This window comes from Lutra lutra, chromosome 8 (genome assembly GCF_902655055.1).
Source record: "Lutra lutra chromosome 8, mLutLut1.2, whole genome shotgun sequence".
NCBI lineage: Eukaryota > Metazoa > Chordata > Mammalia > Carnivora > Mustelidae > Lutra > Lutra lutra.
In genome coordinates, this window is record NC_062285.1 from 95651429 (window position 1) to 95666656 (window position 15228).

Genomic DNA, 15228 nt, shown 5'->3' on the forward strand with positions numbered 1-15228 from the left:
CTATCAGTCACTTCTATGGAATGGTGCAGTGAAGAGAAACACCTGTTTAGAACAGAATCAGGACAGTGAGTATAGTCAACTCCTTAGCTAGGTTTCATTCTCAAGGTGAACAACAACTGGGGATACAGCTGAACAAAGAAGTGGGGTTAAGACTTTTTTAAGATGCTGAAAATATATCTGTATAACAGCAAGAATAATTCACCATTAAGGGAAAGGTTGTGGATGAAGGAGCAGGCGGAACAAGGACTGGAGCAAATTACTGAGTCAGCAAGAGGGAAAAGGATTCAGAACACAGGGTGGGTATAGGAGCACACAGGCAGATGGCGGGAAAACGCAGTGTGGGAGATGGAAGTTCACTTCCAATGCTTCAGCTTTTCCAGTGAAAAGCTAGCCAGTTCATGGTTGAGAGTAGGGCCCAAGGAGGAGGTGTCAGAGGTAACTGGAGAGAAGACAAAAATAAACTGGCTACCTGAGAGACTGGGAGAATAACGGACTACACAAATGCAGCATGGCTACAGGGCAGCCTTCAGATGCCTTTTGAGATTTCATGATCATGGGTGTAAAGGAGTCCAGCCAGTGCGGTTGTGGGTTTTTCTCCAGCAATATACAGCCATGGGGGCGAAGACATGAAGCAAAGGAGAATAGGATTTTAGTGGGACTTTGGTTTTTCCAGATGAATATGCCAGGGCAAGCAAGAAACAGGAAAGTTGAGTAGGGATGTTTAAAAGTGACTTTAATTAGGTGGCTCATGGCCTGCTCTCTCAGCCCACACACTTTTTAATGGCTTCTCAAAGTCTAGCTGTATGAGTTTCCCACCACCACTATAACGTATTACCATGAATTTAGTGGCTTAAAACAACACAAATGTATGATCTTACTGCTCTATAACTTGGAAGTTTGGCACAGGTCTCACTGGGATACCATCACTGTGTCAGCAACATCATGTCCCTTCATGGAGGCTCGGAGCAAGAATCTGTTTTTTTACCTTTTCCAGTTTCTGGAGACCTCATTTCTCTGTCTTCAGAACAAGCGATATAAACTCTTCCTACATTGTATCACTGACCTCTTCTCCCTTTTCTACTTTTAAGGTCCCGGGGATGATACTGGGCCCACCTGGATCCTCCAGAATCATCCCTTTAAGGTCAGCTGATTAGCAACTTCAATTCCATCTGCAACCACAATTCCATTTTGCCCTGTAACAGCATATTCACAGGTGCTGGGCATTAGGAGGTAGACCTCTGTGGGTTTATCATTCTGCCTCCCAGAAGGCATAATGCCAAAGTATTCTGTAAAAGCATCACGCTCCAATCTAGTATGAAAAGGACTTTTCACCACTACCCCGCTAGTTCTAGGCACTGTGGTGGTGGTGGTGGTGGTCTTCATTTTGGCAATTTGTCAGTGGGCAATGATATCACATATAGTTTTACTTGCACCTACATGATTATTAATGAGTCTAAGCATATAGATGAACTTTGATTCTGTGAAGAAAATCTGTGCCCTCTGCACAATTTTTAAAGGTCTTTTGTTTGCTTTTTAAGAGCCAAGCGATATTAAATCTTTGCCTAGCATATATGCTGTACATGTGGGGTGTGGTTTACAGGTCATCATTAGTTACTCAACTTTTTTTTATTACCTAGTCAAATCTGTCAAAATTTTTTGGGTGGGTGGAGGTTCTGGCCTTCGTGTTCTGTTCAGAGAAATATTCTCTACTGTAGGAAAATAAAATTTCCCTGAATTTCTCAGTGCTTTTGTAAAAAGTTCTAAGTCTCCTAAGACATGGAAATATAGAAGATAGGAAATGTTTATTTACACCTCCCCTAGAAGGATTTTGCTTCACACATACCATGAGAATTAGATCTGCAGCCATTTGTCTAGTGAATTACTCTAATCCAAGAGGGTCAAATGGTTACAGCCTGGGCTAGGAATCCAGGCAAGGCTGCAAGGGGTCAGGAAAATGGGAGCTCATTCCTCCTAGGAAATTACATTTTAAAAAGAAGGAAGTCCAGACTTTAAACACATACGTAGGTCAAAAAAGATGCAGACACCTAACATTTCTGTGCTCCTTAAGAAGACATATTTCTATTCCAGAAAATTAGAGTGAAAACCAATGACCCTTTCCACACCTTCTAAAGGAGCAAAGGGTTTTGTTCTCTATTTCAGGAGGAGAGAAGAATAGCTGTCTCTCCCCCTATAAACAAATAAGGAAAATCCATATAGCCAACTCACTGTGTCCTAAAGTGTGACCTGGTTTACCTGGTTTTCATTACATTACCCCAGGGGTAAGGGCTGGGGCAGGTAAGTTTTTCACTTGTTATTACTCCGAGGTAATTGTAAAAAAAAAAAAAAAAAACAAAAAAAAAAAACTATCTTTTACCCAGAAGATGTCATATGTACATCCAGGTTTAAATTAAAATGGAGTAGTAAAAACCCAATAGCCACTACAAAATTATAAAAAAACATTCTATCTTCTGGTAACTTATAGTTTCATTTCATACATTTCAATGTCAACCCAACTGTGTTTTATTTGCTTTATGGACAGAGTGAGACATGGATTCAGTTTTTTTCCCCCACAAACGGTTCTCTAATTGCCAGAAGCTCATTTCCAAAAAAAAGCACTTTTCCTCTGTGATTTGAAATCTCCGTGTGGTGGGAAGCATACAGTGACATTTTATTCATATTTCATAACAAGGAAATCCAAGGGCCGAAAGGATTAACTGATTTAAGATTACTAAGAACCACTGGTAAAGCCAGGGCTAAATTTTTCGTCAAAAGGTCAAAATTCTTTCTCTCTCTCCCTGCCAGGTGGTGGGGGCAGTAGAGGGGGTAGAGAGTGTTTCTGTAGTTTTTTCCTGGTAACCAGTGGGTTGTTGTGCCCAAAAAAATCTACAGGAAAAAACGATTGTAAGATGATGACATTGTGTGACATTTAGCACTGATGACCCATCTTGAGCAAAACACAGTATCACTAGTACTTTCTCCTTACTACAGATTCCCAGACCCAATTCCAAAGTGACTTGTATCTTCTTCCTTATCTGTACGCTGTTTTGTCCAATGGCAAAAGCTTAGAAAATTTATAAATATATAAATAAAGCATTATGACTTCTTAAATATAAAACTAAAGAAGAACTGCTGTCAAAACTTTGACTTATATATATAAAAAGCAATTTAAAAAATTAACCTATTAATTACTTTTTCAAGGACCATTATTCAAAACTCCTTAAGAAAAAAGAATTTTCCCCATGACCAACTTCATACAATCACAAACACAGTACTGTTTTATTGTTAATCCTTAAATATGTGTTTAATAAGTCTGGCGACTTATTTATATATTTTATTTAAGGATCCCTCCAAGATTTCAACTGAAATGGGGAAAAAAAAAAAAGCATCATAAAAGTGATCCAGGCCCACACTGAATGCACAGTTTGCAAGGGCCACCAACTGAGCAGAAAGTGAGATACTTGTGTACTTAGAAATACCACAGACTGCTGAAGGTCACCGGCCATATGAGTTGTGGCTATGTGAAGACCACCATCCATTTGTGCCTCTGACTTACCTTTAACTCACAAAATGTAGGCATGCCCTGGTAAATTTCTGCTTGCTTTTTCTACTTGTTTAGACAACTTTCAACACCATTAAAAAAATACTAAATTAAGTGGGAAAACTGCATATATACCACCCTTATAACATCACATTTTTTAATTCATTCAATGTCACTGAACACGTTTTGTTTTTTATGTGTATTTGTTTTATATAATTATAATTAAAGAATAAATAAAATGTTTAGCTCATTTTCACTTCACATTATTTTGAGCATTACATTTTCTGCACAGTTGTATTTTTTATTTGATTATAAATTCAGTGGAGATTAAATAGTCCATTTCATTATAAGATATAATTTGCTTAACAGTTTCCCTTTTATGTTCATTTAAATTGCTCTTAGGTTTTTGCTAATGTAAGAAATATAGCAGTATGCATTAAGATACTGGCTCATAAAAGTCATTTTTTGAATAATTAATTTAGAAAAAATCTTTAGAAAAGATACCAAAGGATTAAAAGTCATGCACATTTTCATGGCTCCCTATCAAATTATTTCCTAAGGACCAGTAGTCATTTGCAGAGCCACCAACAAAGTATGAATATATCCATTTCCCTGGTAAATCCCTGAATTTGGATTTTAATATGAACTCCTGAAATTTTCCAAATAACTCTTCACTGTCTCAGTTAATCATTTTTAATTACTGGCAAATTTGAATGCCTTCCCTAATATTTATTTTCCAAATTTCTCTTTAAGTGAAAATTACCCATGCCTTTCTTCCATGTATCTGTTGGAATATTGTATTTGTTATCCTCCAATTTCTTCCTATTATGATTACAGCAAACCCTTAAAATGAAGAGAGCTTTTCATTGGAGCAACTATATCCCCCTTCACAGCAAAGTAAGAAGAGGCTGAAGGGCAGGTGAAGAATCTCTAGAGGCCGAGTGAATGGTGGTCTCACAAAAATAGAAAAATTGATGTGCCTCTTAGACCTGTGGCAAGCAAGGATAATGATATTATCCACCTCCTGGGGTTGGGATGACTAGCAAACTAGTTAACATATGCGAACAACATGTAGAACAGAGCTTGGCACATAACTGGGTCTCCATAAAGTTAGCTGGAGTTATGTAGAAGTAATTATGAGGACTTCAGGGAAGAAATGCCTTCCCCCGCCACTCCAATGTAACTAAAATTAATTTGTACTCACCCTTTAAGCTGACCCAGAGGAATTGTGACTTCTTAAGCTAGAGGGAAAGAAAGCAGTATCAAGTTGCATGTATCAATATGGCCCTTTCTGTAGTAGGCACCAACAGTCATTAGCTCATTTATTTTCTATGACCTTATCTCCCTAGAACACCTCATTTTATCTGATCTCTGAAGCTTAGCAGGATCAGTCCTGACTGGCCTTGGATGGGGACTCAGACTTACAAGAAGGCTATACGGGTTTGTGGTTAAGTGCAGCTATGTGGCAATCAGTAACGTGCTAAACATCCCTGCCTCAATTTCTTGATCTGAAAAAGAGTTAATAATGGTTCCCACTTCATGCGGCTCTTGTTAGGAGTAAGTGAAACAATATGCCTCACCTACCATCTACAACCACTAAGGGTTAACTACTATTTTCAGTATCATCATTCTTGTAATTCCAAGAGTTGTGAATCATTGCTTCATATTTTTAGAAGGCAGAATAGGCTCAGAAAAGTTAGATAAATTAAGTCACACAACCATCAGGAAGATAAAACTCTGTATTTTATCCCCAAGCTGATTTTAGTATCCAGTTTTTGCATTTTTTGTATTTTTCTTTACTTGACATTTCCATAAAAGAAGACTTGCAGGAAGACATGAGAGCTGTTTGCAGATATTTTAAGGGTAAGCTCACAGATGGGTAGGACTAGACTCTCCTTGTTGCCTTCAAAAACAGATCTGAATCCCAAGAGTAGACGCTGCAGAGAAGCTCTTTGGGGCTTACTATAGGGAGAAACATCTTACCAAAAGGGAAGAAATTCAAAAGCATAGTGGTCTCTTTACAGGGCTAGTTAATTCTAATACTGTCTTAATCTCTTAGACTCTGTTAGTATGTAGACAAGTGAGATGTCAGCTTGTTGAGGATACTGCAGAAGAGATTCCTGTAAATGTCTCCAGGGCAACCTGCTCTCCTGTCCTGAGCAGTATTTAGGGGACCAACATTCTACCACACAAATATACCCTCTTTCTTTTGTTAGAAAGGGAGTTGAACTTCTTGGCCATTATCTAGGACCAAGAATGAGTGAGGCTTCCTGGCATCTCCAGGAAGAGGTAAGCCTTTCTCCTTTTCTCACTTGGGATTATTTTTGCACATCACTTCTCAGATGACTGAGTTACTGTATCCAAATGTCTAAGGATCTTCTAGATCTTTATGGCTCTAGTCTTCATCAGCACAGCTTCAGGACCCTTCCTGTCAGCTACCCTAGCTCTGACTCTTACACCAGGGAACCCTCGGTGAAGGAATCCTCAGCTCTCAGCACCTACCTACTGCTACACTTTGCTCTCTCAGCTCCTTCCAACCGTCTCACGGCAGACTTCTGCAGCAGGTGCAGAAGACACTACTAGGTCCGGCAGAGCTGTTTTCAGGGCATGACCATCCCAAGCCCTCAGGAAGCTACGCCATGTTCTGGGGCCAAATGGGGGCAGGAAGAGAATAACCCACAGCACAGTTCTGTGTTAATCTTTGTCATGGGTATCCCAAAGCAACAGTGCTTGAGCCTAGTTTCTCAGAAAGCTATTACATTAATGTGGCATTTTATTGTTCACAAAATGTTTCCAGGTATTTTCTTTCTTATTCCTCTGAACCCACACAAATATTACTGTAGATAAAGTACTTCTCAATTATGATTATGTCAGACACATGTGAGAGAAAACTCAACCAACAGTAACTTAATCAAAATAGGACTGTATTTTTATCTCACATAAATAGGAAGGTTGCAAAGGCAAGGCTGAACTGATGGCTCCATTGCTATCAGGAACCCAGACTCCTTCTCTCTTTCTGCTTTATCATTTACAGTCAGTGGTTTCCATCCTGAAGGTGACCTCATGGCTACCTTCTGTCTCAGAGGAATCCCAGTTATCATAATCTTCCTCTGGGTAAGAGGAAGGAGAAAGGGTATATCTCCTAGCTGAGCTACTTTCATTTAGAGATTTCCCATTGGCCACTCTTATCTGCAAGGAAAGCTAGAAAACATACTTTGAATTTTTTTTTTCTTAATCTGGACACAAATCTATCCCCATCAGTGTAGGGGTCCTTCATTAAGGAAGTATGGGAAGATGACAAGTGGGTAGGAAAATAGTATCTCCAACCAAGGAAACAGGCTAATTGAGATTAAGGGACTTGGCCAAGGTAAAACAACTAGTTTCTTATATAGCTTTGTTGCTGCACAACCTTCAAGGACACAACGGCATCACATTCTCTGTAAATGGAACCCTCTGCACCTTACAGTGATGGAATGCGTGACTTGTGCCTTCACGTATGGTGACCTGACTTCTCCTTCTGCACCTGGTGAAGTTTTGTGTGTAAGACCTCCCACTGCCACCCCTAGAAATCCTGCCTTCCGTGCTCTACTTAGCAGGAGTCTAATATTTATTGCTGCATATTTTACTGGAGAAGGTAAGGTCACTGTTCGTTTCATGGAGGTCCTCTTTCTGCCCAGGGGCAGTGAGTCCTCCTCAAGTTTCTGCACACCTGGTCAGGGTCTTCCCTAATTAGGAGTAGAAATGGGAAAAAGTCACCATCTTTTCACTTCTTATACCCAGACAGGTCAGTCAGGGAGTTCGCACTACAGGCTTATTTTCACCAATTTGTAGGAAAGAAAGTGTATATTAAACATCAGTTTTTGAGACCCTCACTTGTTTATGAGAAGCTATTCCACTTTAGGCATTAAAGGGTTTTTGCTAATATTAATAAAGTAGTACTTTGACTTTCATCCAAGTATGATCCTTGAGTTTATGTTCCCCTGTTTAGAACCCTGAAGTACGGGAGGAAATGGTTAATGATACCACTTTATTACAAATAAAAGGAATTAAGTTTGGAGTCATATTTTTTAAATTAACTATTATATTGTATGGCTACATATCATAATAGAACCCTTTAAATAAATAAATGTATTCCTGAAACAGTTGCTATTCTGCTTTTTTCCCCTGAAGTTGAGTGGGGGGAGGGGCAGTACACTGGTTAATTAAAGATCTGGGTTTGGTGGGTTCTATTATTGGAGGTTTCACTAACAAGTTATAAATGCAATAAACTGGGATCTTGCTTTCCTGATAATATAGGGCATGAGTATGCTTTCCTAAATACAGAATTCTACTTTCGAAGACGTGATCACTACAGTCTGAAGTCAGAAAATGAGACCAACAGATCATCTTCAGGCCATCCTGGGGTCTGTCAGTAAACTGAAAGTAACTGAATGAAGAGAGGAATCTCCAAGAGAGGCCAGGGGAGTGCCACCAGCCCACCACTACAGAGAATTTCAGAGCTAAGCCACTCACAGAAAAAAAAAAAAAAAGTTCAACCACAGGGCGGATGTGCTGCTTTTCACACCCAAGTCATTTATTTGAAAAGCAAAGGCAGTAAATTCTTGAAGCCCTCACTATGTTATGATTACTCCAGGAGAAAAGAGAAGATAAAAGAGAGACACTGAGGTTTCCCTTCCAGTGTCTTCCTTGCTCATTTGTTTCTTTCAGGCAGATTCTTTAAACCTTATTTCCTTATTTTGCAACAGGAGCCTATTAAAGTTAAGAAAATTATTTTTAGCTTTTAGGAGTATGCATTTAATCGTGTTCACTGTTATTGCTACTGTATAAAACAGGAAGAATTCCTTGGGACATGAGTGCAAGCTCCACATGGACCAATGGCAAGAGTATTAATTGGCTAACCATACCACTAAGGCGTTAGTTCTAATAGCCTGTTAAATAAATTAGTAATAAGAGATTCTAAAAAGAATCAGGCTATCCTCCAAAAAGCCAAAGTAGTATAATTAACTAAGGGCCCCAAAAAGCTAATTTTAAGAGAGAGGGGGAAAAAAAAAGAGGAATAGCCAAACATTCCTTGATATGCTGGAGCCATCAGGTTTTACTGTGCCTCCTACCTTATTGCCTAAGAATTACTATGAAAAATCTTCAAGGTCATCCCAAACCTGCATCTTGTTTAGCAAGAGCAGAAGTCTGCCCAATTATTTACACAGTTTGGATAAGGCTTAAAACCCACTCAAAATATTTCTGTTGAAAGCATACTCGAAAGAGAAGGCACTGGAAAAAGTTGTCCGGACAGGCTCTTCACCTATCAAACTATCACTGGACAGTTTCAGCACCATTCAACTCCTGCTGCAACCACACTGATGGGAATGGAAATTCTATACATTCAGTTAAATTATTTGCATACTGGAGCAGTAAGCAAATACTGGAACAGAGGCCCCAAGCTTAGGTCTCTTGCATTTCCCACAGTCTTCTCTGAACCCATCTCACTCATTGTCAATACCACACAGCATACTGCTTACTCATGCAGGCCTCTGCTGTTTGGGCCCTCAAGCAGATTGGAAGCACCATACATGATGGAACCATTGTTTTAGCTATCGTGCATCTTCCACAATCCCTTTACAGAAGTGGTCATGCTTGCAAGCATTTATTCATCCATTTATTCAACTAATGTGTTACTGGGAGCCTACTGTGTGTCAGAATCCATTCCACACACAGGCTGAGCATATGGACTGTATAAAGTCTCTACTCTTGTAGGGCTTAAATTTGAATGAGATGAGAGAGTAAATAAACAAGGAAAATATCAAAGGTGACAAAAATGATAGAAGTAAAAGAGGGTAATATGAAAGAGGAACCGAGTGTGACTACATTGAACTGGGTGGTCAGAGACCTCTCTGAGAAGGTGATAGATGGGGACCTGATGAGCTGGATTGGCATGTACAAAGGAACGAGCAGAGGCCCTGCATGGCCAAGGCATACTGAGAGAGAAGTGTGATATGAGATGAGGTGAGAGAACAACAGGGAAGACCTCTCAGGCTGGGGAACACACAGTTTGGCATATGGATTTTATTCTAAATGCAGGACAGGGTTTCACCCAGGAAAGTTACATGATCTGTTTTACTTTTTTTTTTTTTAAAGAGAACTTATTATTTTTATGTACAGAAAAGACACAACAGCATACACTTAGCCCAGTTTGGTAGCCAGTTCTTTAGTCTTTGTCTCTTTCAACTTGGCAAAACAAGCCATGGACTTTGGACCCAGGACATTGCCCCCCCCCAGTGACGGCAGATCCCATCTCATCTGTCATTGTAATTGGTCGTGACAGCTTCCACCTGTTTAGCCAGAGCTGCTTTTTTTCCAAGTTAACCTGTGGGAAAGCAACAGTAGTGCAGGTCTTCCTGTGGGCCACACACCCCAGCCTCGCCTTTCCCTTGATAATGCAGTAGGGAACCCCCACCCTATGACACAGGGCAAGCAGGTAGACAACCAGGTCAATGGGATCCACAGCATGTGCAGTCACTACCAGCTGAACCTTCTTGGTTTCCACCAAGGTGGTGACAGTATTAACCCCAGCCCAAAGGGCTGGCAGACTTTTCTGTTGCCAGCAGTTTTCTTCTCAGCCCAGGGCCAACCATCTCTGTGCCTTCTCTTGCTTTGTCCCTCATCTGTATTTGTGGACCAGCTTAAGCAGCTGAGTAGCTATTTGGGATCCAAGGCCTAGGTGAACTGGCTAATCATGGGAGGCACTTGTATTTTATTTCAATTTTTTACTTAAATTCTAGTTAGTTAACATATATGGTAAAAATGGGTTCAGGTGTTTAATTTAGTGATTCATTCACTCACTTAGTGAACATCACCCAGTGCTCATCATGTCAAGTGTCCTCCTTAATACCCATCACCCATTTAGACATTTATAGAGAATAAGCCCTCTGTCACTGCAGTCGGATATAGCGGGCCATTTGATAAAGTGGGTGAGTTCCCTTTTGAGCTGGATGTCCTGTTTGATGCCAAAATTCTTGGCCTTTTCTCAAATAGAGAATGACCACTTTCTTGGCCTCCTTCTTCTTCACAACAGGGGCCAGGGCTACCTTCTTTCCCTTAGCATTCTTTACCTTTGGCATGGCTGGAGAAGAGAGCTGATTTAAATTTTTAAAAGACTGCTCTGGCTATTTTGTACAAGGGAAAACAAAAAATGAAAGAGAGAGAGTAGTTAGATTATTACAATAATGGAATAGGACATGGGTATACATGTAATAGTCTATAATAAAGATTATATTTCTTGGATGAAGGCAGCATTAACAGAGATGGAGAAATATAGATTGAGGAAAAGTTTTTTTTTTAAAGATTTTATTTATTTATTTGACAGAGAGAAATCACACGTAGGCAGAGAGGCAGGCAGAGAGAGAGGAGGAAGCAGGCTCCCTGCTGAGCAGAAAGCCTGATGTGGGGCTCGAACCCAGGACCTGGGATCATGACCTGAGCCGAAGGCAGCGGCTTAACCCACTGAGCCACCCAGGCGCCCCTAGATTGAGGAAAAGTTTTAAGGATATCATCAAGCTGATTTTCTGATGAATCAGGCATGGGGGAATGATGAAAGAAGGAAATCAAGGATTACTTAGATTTGTGGCTTAAGCAAATGAATAAATGATGGTGTCTTTACTGATGGATGAGGAACACGTGTAGGAAGTGAAGGTAGAGGGGGAAATCTAGAGTTTTTTTTAGCTTGAGATGCTAACTAAAGATATCCAGGATGAAAATTCAACCAAGCAGCTGAATACAGAATTCCTGAGAAAGGTCAAAGTGAAGTTTTATATCTGGGACTTCGCCCAATCATAGTATCTAAAACCATGGGACTGGATGAGATCTCACCTAATGGTTAAATAGAGAAGCAAGAGGGACCTGTTTAAAGACTGAGGTCCCTTCTTGTTTATGCTGATGAGCAGGTTGAACAAGTAAGAGGGCAAGGCAATGAGTTTTCATAACATCTATAATATGAATATCAGATTCCCTTCTCTTTTTAACAGAAAAGGACACTGATTAGTTAGTATTTGTTTGCCATCTTCATCGAGACATAAGAAACTGATCAAAGTCATTTAGTACTGGAAGAATGAAATTGTATATTCACTGGATTTGTTTCATTAAATATATGCATGTTTCTCATAATTCACAAACTGGTCTGTGAATGATCACATTATTATTAAATAGAAAACTGAATTCTGTAATTGTTTTGCTTTAAAAACTAATTCTGTAATTGTCTTGATTTATGAAATACAATATTAAAAAAGTTCACTGGAATCTTAGTGTGGTTCCCTCGAATAAATTCTATTTGTATTAAGTATAAAAAAGTCAAGGAAGACTTGAAAGGGTGGGATAATGGAGTCCTTTCCTATGTGAGAAAGTAAAATGCCTCTTTCTTAAAAACTTGTTTTCTAATTGCATAATATATTGTGATTATTAAAAATATATATATAAAACTAAAGCCCACCTTGACAACACCCCTCAAACTTCAGGCCTGTCACTAGGAGTCACCATTTGGCCACTTCCGTGTGAATTCCTTGAGTCTCTTGCTTGTTTGTGTGTGTGTGTGCACACATGTGTACATGTATGTGTGAGCATGTTTGTGGTAGATGCAGTTGCTGCCCTGCTAAGACCCCTTTTTCTGCTGCTGCTGGAGCTAATGGATAGTAACTCAGCTTTCCTTTTCTCTGGAGAATTGCCCTTGGCCAAACAGATGCTGTGACTACTCCCTCTATCCTTTGGGATGGAGCAAGGCCACATCTGGTCAACGATGGACAGACACAGGGATATAAATGGCCTCAAGGGAGGATTCACTTTAGTGTAATCTGTGCTCCAGAGCACCCCTGCAAAATCAGAAAGCTAGTCTCCACACAGGACCACAGTCACCTTCTCCCTGTGCCCTACCCTGCTTCTCTCACTCGACTTCTCCTGGGAGCACCTTCTCCATAAATTACTTGAAGAAGAAATCACGATCTTGGGCTCTGCTTCTACAAATAAGATAGTGTTATGTCTATATATCCATTTATGCATATGACAGAAAGTTTTACATAACGTGCTTATCATTAGTTTTCTTAAGCAACAGTTTTAAGAGCTGTTGTATCAATATGCATAGATTTATTCCATTGCTTTTGAACTGTATTATATTACATTGTGAAAAAAAAAAGAGATAACTTTTCAAAAACTTAAAAAAATGTTCCAATGTGGTAAATGAATGTCATCATTCTTGGTTACATTTCCTTGATTACCAGAAGTAGAGTCATCTTACATGTTTATCGTCCATCTGTAATTCTTCCTCTGTGAATTATTTTCATATTCTTTCAGTTGGATTGTCTTTTCCTTATGTTATCCTTGGCTCTTTATAAATTCTGAATATTGTTCATTTGTTTAGGGTATGTTGAAAATACTTTTTCCTACTTATTGTTTTTTATGAGTTTTTTTTTTGGTATGGTCTTTTGTATTATTCAGAAGTTTGGTAATGTAGTAAAAAAATTTTATTTTATCCTTAATGCACTTACATATTTAAGAGGATTACTATACAGAGTCATAAACATATCTTTTATAATTTTCAGCATTATTTAATTCATCTGGATTTTTTTTAATGAATGGTATTAGGTGTTGATATAATTTTACTGTATTTTCTAAAATTGATACTTAATTGTCCTATATATACACAGGCTCATTACTGGACTCTGAATCCTGTTCTATTGATCTTCTGGGGTTTTTTCCTACTTGAATACTGTACTATTTTTACTACCACAGGTTTGCTATATATTTTGATTCCTGGGGGTACTATCTCCTTTTTTTGTTCATTTTGCTTGTTTTTAAACTTCCTTGGCTATTCTTGGGCATTTGTGTTTCCATACTAATTTTAGAATTAGCTTATAATATTTCTTTTAGGATTTTGATTGAGATTTTCTTGATTCACAATATCACTGGGGTAGAAGTGGTGTCTTTTGCCATGCTCAGACATTGTGTATGCTTTTTTTTTTTTTTAAGATTTTATTTATTTATTTGGCAGAGAGAGATCACAAGTAGGCAGAGAGGAAAGCAGAGAGAGAGGAGGAAGCAGGCTCCCTGCCAAGCAGAGAGCCCGATGCAGGATTCGAGCCCAGGACCCTGAGATCATGACCTGAGCCGAAGGCAGGGACTTAACCCACTGAGCCACCCAGGTGCCCTGTGTATGCTTTTGAATGTAACAGGTCTTCTTCAGTAAATTTTTTTTTATTTTTTCCATAAATATCTACCATATTCTTTATTGGATTCCTACATAGTTTGTATTTTTTCTGTAACTGTAAATATTTTTTCTCATACATTTTTAAATGGTCATTGCTAGAATTTTTAAAAGCTGGTGACCTTTATATGTTGATCCATACTCCTTTTTAATCTCTCCAATTTGTTCTAATAATGTTTCATTGGTTCCCTAGGAGTTTCTATATAGACTATCAAACATATTATCTAAATAATAATGTCTAGCATCCTTCTTGGTAACAATGATATCTCTTACCTATTTTTACCTTGGTATTACATTGCATAGGTCCTCCAGTATATAATTAACCAGTAACTATGATGCCAAGTATCTTGCCTTTGTTTCTCACTATAATACAAATGAGTTGAATATGATGTTCTTAAGCTTATGCTAATGGTAGGATTTTAGTGTACTCTAAGAATTTTCTTTGGTTTCTAGTTTACTAAGTTTTTACTTAGAAAAAGTAGATCAATGTTGAAGTTTAACAACCTTTGTTTAATATTGAGTAAATGGTTTTCCTTCTCTCACCTAATTAAGGTAAGGAATTTCACTAGTGATTATTTTTCTTTCTACAAAAATGTTAGTATGATTTATTAATTTATCAGCAATTTTTTTCAAGATCTTAACATGGCATGAATGGTCTATTTAAGTGGTTACCCAAATGCTGCATTCCTGAAATGGTAATTATCTAATCCATGTAGATATTTATGTACAAGCCATTTATTTATATACAAGTCATTACTCGCCTTTTCTTATTTATTGCTTTATAGGAATTTTCCAAATTCCCCCTTGGAATAGACACAGTTTATTATATTAAATGCTTTCCCTACAGACAAATGATTTGAAGAGAGCTTAAGTTATTAGTTAACATTTTAATATAAAAATTTTAGTTTTAAATTTCCCATCAATTTATTAAGAAAAAAAATTGTAAATTATATTTTCTTATTTAAGTAATGCTAATGAGTAATAACACCTAGAAGCAGCATAAACGTTTTGCTAATCATGCTGAAAATAAACAGTAAGAAAGGATTAATTTTAAGATCAATTAGAAATCTACATTCTCAGCAGCTTAGCCTTTAGAAATGAGCAATTCTGATAATCCTGTTAAACGATTTCCAATTTCTGGAACGCCTGTGTGGCTCAGTCGGTTAAATATCTGCCTTCGGCTCAAGTCATGATCCCACAGTCCTGGGATCTAGTCCCGCATCAGGCTCCTTGCTCAGTAGGGAGCCTGCTTCTCCCTCTGCCTACTGTCCCCCCGCTTGTGTGTGTGCTCTCTCTCTCTGACAAATAAATAAATAAAATCTTTAAAAAAACAAAAAAAATTTCCCAATTTCATCTAGATGGATTGGTGTCTAAAGCATTATTTCGTTGAGACATCTGCCAACCACACTGGAGTCTTTCTTTTTTCCCCAGCCATTCTATTGTT

At 38.4% G+C, this 15228-nt stretch overlaps 1 long non-coding RNA gene and 1 pseudogene across 1 annotated transcript in view; both read right to left on the reverse strand.

Annotated features, from left to right (window-relative positions):
• LOC125107685 (uncharacterized) overlaps positions 1–15228 on the reverse strand; it is a 196520-nt gene that overhangs the window by 146762 nt on the left and 34530 nt on the right. The window lies entirely within an intron of this gene.
• Positions 9719–10656, reverse strand: LOC125107683 (60S ribosomal protein L7a-like; annotated as a pseudogene).